This window comes from Eulemur rufifrons, chromosome 29 (assembly GCF_041146395.1).
Source record: "Eulemur rufifrons isolate Redbay chromosome 29, OSU_ERuf_1, whole genome shotgun sequence".
NCBI lineage: Eukaryota > Metazoa > Chordata > Mammalia > Primates > Lemuridae > Eulemur > Eulemur rufifrons.
The window spans coordinates 3,621,012-3,627,503 of NC_091011.1; the positions used below are offsets into that span (position 1 = coordinate 3,621,012).

General features: G+C 42.3%; 1 pseudogene; it reads right to left on the reverse strand.

Annotated features, from left to right (window-relative positions):
- Positions 1–3,325: 3,325 nt before the first annotated feature.
- On the reverse strand, positions 3,326–4,281 carry LOC138377325 (clusterin-associated protein 1 pseudogene; annotated as a pseudogene).
- Positions 4,282–6,492: the final 2,211 nt, after the last annotated feature.

Here is a 6,492-nt window from a genome sequence, read left to right on the forward strand (position 1 = left end):
CTCAAAAGAACCACTCTGACAGTTTTAGGACATCAGAGCTATAAATCCTATCCCATGGAGATAAAAGAACCTCCTCTTCCTAGCTGCCTTTAAGGTAACCGGCACTGTGTTGAATCATTTATAAAGGGCACATAGGCATATTACATCAATGCCATATTTGAGGCAGAATAATTTATGTGTGTGTATATATATATATATATATATATAGTTAGAGAATTCTGCTTTTTTAAATTAATACACTTTAAAACAAAGATATTGAGCAAAAATAAGATCTTTATATACATAATATTGTTGTTATTGCTTTCTCCTAAATTTACGAGACCAAACTCTGTGTTGGTCATAATTTATGGCATATTTAACAACTTCAATTCCTGGTCTATTATAATTTGTCAGTTCATGCTTTTTCATTAAAACAGTTGGGAAGTACTAGAAATGAGTATCCTGCCATATTATTATGACATCCCATAAAGTTTATGCTTGAGGTTAATATATGTCCTAAAGAAAGGTCATATTTGTAAGATGAGTGCAGAATGACTAGAAAAATGTTTTTTACAGATTAAGAGATACAACATGGAAAGAAAAAGGCCATAGGCTTGTGGCTTTCAGCATGGGTTCATGCGTCCTATCTGCTGACTTTCTTCAAGGGCTGAGTGTGACTGGAAGATTTACAGTCAGCACTTGAATACAAGTGACACACTTTCCCCTTGAGGCAAACTAACACGCCTGGCATTTATAGAAAATAAGCTGTGGTATCATTTTGAGATAATGTAGTGTCCCCAATTCTCTTTGTTAGTTAAAAAATTATTAGTTAATCCAGTTATTATGGCATATTAATCACATGCACACAGTTACAAGTCGAAGTGACACATGTAGTATGGTTTACAGACACTTTACAAACAGGGCAGAATTATTTTTTCAGTTTGAGAAGTTACTAAATCTGTGTCATTATCAATTTATTTTTCTGTAGAAAGATATTCACAATCTCTTTCTTTCCGAGTTGGTGGGAGGTTAAAAATGACAACTGACCGTTTTACTCCGTGCGTGCTGGCGTGTGAGGCTGCCCAGACCCAGGGCGCACGGCGGAACCCAGCGCTGTGACATACGCCACGTGCTGTGTGTCACTCCGCACTACGTGATTGTCTCAGGAACGCACGTCTACTGTACGTGGGATTACTGGATTAACATTCACATCCTTCGCTCTGTCTCAGCTTTTGCATTTTCCAACATGGATTAAAATAAATTTTACATCCTTTCCGAGAAACTGCTTTCACCCCGACTGCCGACTAGGAAGCACTAGAGCAGAGCCGGGAAGGTGCGTCGCTGTGGGGAAGCCAAACTGCCAGCGGTCCAGGAAACCGGCCCGGCAGGAGCGGGGAGCCGGGTGCGACCTCTGCCTTGCCCGCAAGGTCGGCGCGGACCGTGGGCGGGAGGGACGGGGTCCCGCGTGGGCGGCGGCGCCGGTGGAGGAAGCCGAGCCGCGAGTCACGGTCTATGGGGACGAAGGCTGAGGACAGCGTCCGCAGACCGGGGAGGCTGACGACCGCGGTCCCGGCAGAGTCCCACAGGCCGCCCAGTGAGAGCCGCCGATGCTTACTGAGGGGTCAGTGAGGCATCATGGCCCACCGTGTTCAGTGCAATCGCGCAATCGAGCTTTCTCAGAAGCGATCGGTCTGTAAAGAGAAGTCATGCGTTTGCGGACCACAGGATTCTGCCGACGCCCCCTTGGTGTCCTTGTCTCTGGTGGCTATGACTCTGCCCGTGTGGATTCATTGCTTCCGCAGAATAAGTGGGATTACCCTCTTGAGGCTCTTCATTTATAGCTCTGAGATTCTTTCTCCTAATCCCATCCCTTGAATTTTTATCCCACATTATATACAAGTAAATAAACTTGTATGTATACTGTGCTAGAGCTTATAAATGGAAATGTTTATTTTATTTTTGCAAACAGCTGAGAGCAAAAGAACGGACACATCATAAATGACAACAAGATTATATGATTCCCACTTAATACAGAGTGTTTACCCCGCAATAGCCCCCTTGCTTACTCTGAGGCAGGCATTTCCCCTTTGTTTCCCTTGAATCATCAGTAGATCCCTATACCCCTTTAAACTCATCTATTGACCTCTGGTTCACAGATGTTTACTTGATTTCTCTCCTCAAGGTTGAGAGATGGGAAAGTGGCCACTAAAGGAGTCTGGAATGATCCCTGCAGGCACCGTGCAGCAAGTGGACAAGCGCACCACGTGGGGCTAAGCCTCCTCCCACAGCCGCCGCCCCTCCTCCGTGTGGGTGATCTGGCTTGATGATCTGGCTTGTCATTCTCACTAGCCAACAACAGATGAAAGATCATTTATTTTTCACTTCCCTCTAGTCATCAATTTTCCTACCCCAGAGAAAAAATAATAACTTTCAGTTAAATGCATCCTGAAAGTCTGCAAATCAAATGAACCAATCTCTCAGACTCACTTAGCCTCATCTAAACACTGGCGTCAAATGCCCTTGAATTTCATGACCACACCCTCCCGATTTCCTCCCGCCTCTCTGGATATTGTCTCTTGATCAGCTTTGATACTTAGATCTGAGCCAGCTTTCCTTCAATACTTTTTCTTAAATTCTGGCATTTTTCAGAATTCTGTCTTGGATCTGCTGTTCTTTCATTCTATGTACTTTCTTAACGAACTCATCAACTCCAGAGACTTTTATCATCTTGTGTATGCTAATCATTCTCCTAAATCTATTTCTTTTTCACTTATCTCTTGAGATTTAATAAGTTGCACCCAGCTATGATGCTGTGACGTGGTCCCCAGCAGGCAGGCCAGACGCAGCGCTTCAGATTTGCGTTTTCACGCCGTGCACATCGCTTCTCACCAGGACTGAAGTGGACCAATCAAAATTACATTGGTGACCACAGAACTACCACTGAAAATCCTTCAGTGATTTTCCACTGTCTGAGTTAAGTTCCTCTTTCCTTGAATGGCTTGTAGAGTTCTCTACGGTCTTTGCCTTTTTACCTCCTCAGGCTGTATCTCACCCCCCCACCTGCAAACTATGTTTCTAATGGATACTAGTGCTTCATTTCCCCTCTTGGTTCATGCTTTATTTTGTATGGAAACTTCTTACATGGTAATTTCTTTCCTGAAAAACTTTACTTTTACCATGTTCTCTCTTACTATCTGTCTCCCTTTAACCTTAACTTTCATACCACTTCTCAAGGAAGACTTTTTCTATCCTCTTGGAGAGGTTATTTTTTTTTTTTTTTTTTTTTTTTTGCTTTGGTTCTTATTTAAGCTTCATGGGAAATAAACATAGGAGGCCAAAGCAGAAATAAGTATTGCTTCAGTAACAATGAGTCCATCTGGCTGAGTGAACAAAATATATGTTACCTTCGTAACCTTCTTTTTTCCCATTTACCTACAAATCTGAGGGTTTTAATCTGCATGGGTCCCCTGGCCAGAGGGTCAGAAGTCATTGTCACTCTCATCCAGGGGTTCAGGTTTCCGGACTCTTCGACTGGGCTTAGCTGGTGAGAGCATAATGCTCTCATCTTCTAAATCATCATCGTCTTCCTCATCGTCTTCCATGTCAATTTTACTGTCCTCTGAGTCATGATCATCATCGGAGTCTCCGCCTTGCATTGTGCCCATGACTCATTTGCCGGGTCTCCCTTGCATGAGTACTTCCATGGCTGTCCGCGGCTTGGACAGCCGCCTCTCTTCCAATTCACTGTCGGATTCATCATCATCCTGGATGTCTATGTCTGAGCCATCGTTACTTCCACTCTTGAGCAGTCACTTTTCTTCTTCCTTTAGCTTGTTCTGCATCAGACGGAGAGTATTTTCAGCCTCCTCAAACCTCTCTTGCTCCATCCTGTGATGCTCCTCAAGTTGTTGTTCCAGGTAAGTCAAATTTCGAAATTTCTCTAGATAAATGTCATACTGCTTCTGCAATTCTTCTTCAATCTTCTCATACTCATCCATAAAGGCTGGCCTGACACTCTGCAGAGTCTGTAGTCGCTTCCGATTTCTTTCCAGTTCTAATTTTCTCTTCTCAATTTTACCTTCTAAATTAGCTTCATCAGAGGCCACATTATTGAGCAGGTCTTTGGTCTTCTGAACCTGCACCAAAATCTCTTTGATTGCAACTCGCATCACTTTTTCAGTCTCATTTATTTCCAGAGGTCTGCCAATGGCTTCTGTTCTCATTTCCCTCAACTCTACCTCCTTGCCCAGCAAGTCATACAGAGATGCTCCTTTGGAGGTGATTTCAGATGCAAGCTGCCTGGCTGCTTTCAAATCTGCAATCTTCGAGCCGAGATCAAATAGTTTTTCATAGTTTCCTTTTTTTCTATCCTCTATTTCACTTTTTAAATATGTTTTTAATTTTTTTTTAATTCTTTCACTAGTTGTTACCCTTGGAAGGACAAAACCTCTGTCTAACATGTTCACCACAGGCACATAAGAGCCTGTTGTATAATAAAAAATTTTTCTGGTCTTTGTCCTGGGTTTCTTAGAAGGAGTTTCTACACCCTAGGGATTTTCTAGGTGATAGGCATGTCTTTGTTATTCTTGGTAGGCCTGTGGCCCACGCCTGAGTTTATGTACAGCGATGACTCAGAATGGAGTCTGGTCACACCAGAGGAACTGATCATGTGACTGCAGGGTGGAGGATCCCAGCTACATGGAATTAGCCCAACCTCCAGTCAAGGGAGGGGAGCTGGGATTGAGGTCAGTTACATCCCATGGCCAGTGATTCGACCAAGTCCACCTAGGTAAGGAAACCCCGTGAAAAGCCACATTGCTGAGCTCTCTGGCTCATGTACATGCTGATGCATTGGAAGGCTGACAGGGAACAGGACTTGAGAGCTCTGCGTCTGGGATCTTCCCAGGCTTTGCCTATGTGTCTCTTCATTCGTCTGGTCCTGATTTCTGTCCTTTAAAATGAAACTGTAATCATAGATACAGTGCTTTCCAGAGTGCTGTCAGTCACTCTAGCAAGTTATCAAACATGAAGGGATTGTGGAAATGCCCAAATGTGTAGCCAGTAGATCAGAACCAAATGTGTAGCCCAAATGTGGCATCTGAGTGACGGCAGTCTCTTGGGGACTGTGACTTGGAGTCCGCGCTGACTGCAGGTGCTTAGCACAGAACTGCAGTGCAGTACCACCCGGGCACTTTCAAGTCTTTACTGGAGGAATGAATAAACGTATGAATGAATTAAAGACAGAGTCTCTAAACTGTCAGAAAGAATGGGGGTCTTCAAGCAAAGTGTATATATTTCTTCTTGTGTAGGCAGATTTCCAACATGGTCACTGAGATTCTGGTCACTGGTATATGTGCCTTTCCCTCTGAGTATGAGCAAGACCTTGAAAATAATGGGATAGTCATTTTGATGAGTTTACATTATGAGACAAAGGAGATGAGATAGTCACTCCTTTTATATTAATATAATACTCCATTTTAGAAGACTGAACAGAGATTCTTGTTGGTTTTCAAGAAATAAGCTACCACATTCTGAGAATGCCACAGGGGTAGAACCTGGGCAGCCTCTGGGGGTTGAGAGTGGGCCCCACCTGTCAGCAAGAAAACAGGGATCTCATTACTGCAGCTACAAGAAACAAATTTTCCAATAACCCAAATGAGCCTGAAAGAGGACTAAAAACTCCAGATGAGAGAAGAGACACCTTGGTTTCAAATTTGTGAAACCCTGAGCAGAAAGTGTTGCCACCCTGTGCCTGGATTTTTGATTCACGGAAACTTCCAGGTAATCAATGGGAGTTGTACCCCACTGACGCTGTACTAATTTGTTATTAGACAATAGAAAATGAACACATTTTTCTACCTGCATTTATCCATAAAGAAAAAAAGAATTATTAGCAACTTTGATGTTCTATTTTATACCCAAACTAGAAAGCAATTATTTTATGTTGCTTATTAAAGGAAATTTCATGTTTTGATATTCAGCTAAGCATTTGGAAAATTGATATCTTCCAAGAAAAATTAAGATGAAAATTATGTTTTCTTCATGGTATCTTAAAATATAATAGATAGCTCAGAACTGAACATTCATACATAGAGTGCCTTACACATGAAGAGATACATGAAGGAAAAGAAGCAGTCCTATACACAAGCCTTAATTTCAAGTGTCTAATTTTTCAGGTAGAAATGTTCATTTACAAAACCTTCACAAGTTAACAACAGTACAAATGTGACTTATTTAAAGATCATGCTCCAGGGTCAGTAGGCTAGACCAATCCTGTCAATAACACAGAGCAAATACAAACCTAGAAACAACATGTTCTAACAATAAAGAGGAGTTTGAGGAATAAGTATAGGAAGCAGTAACTAGAAGGTTTTAGAATGAGAGAGTGCATGGCATGCACTTGTGATTAGGGCATTGGATATGTGCTTTAACAGCACTGATTGTCTTCTTCAACCTTCTCACCCAGGAGCCTTGTAATAAATGGATCATTATCACTCTGTTCTTAAATCTGGA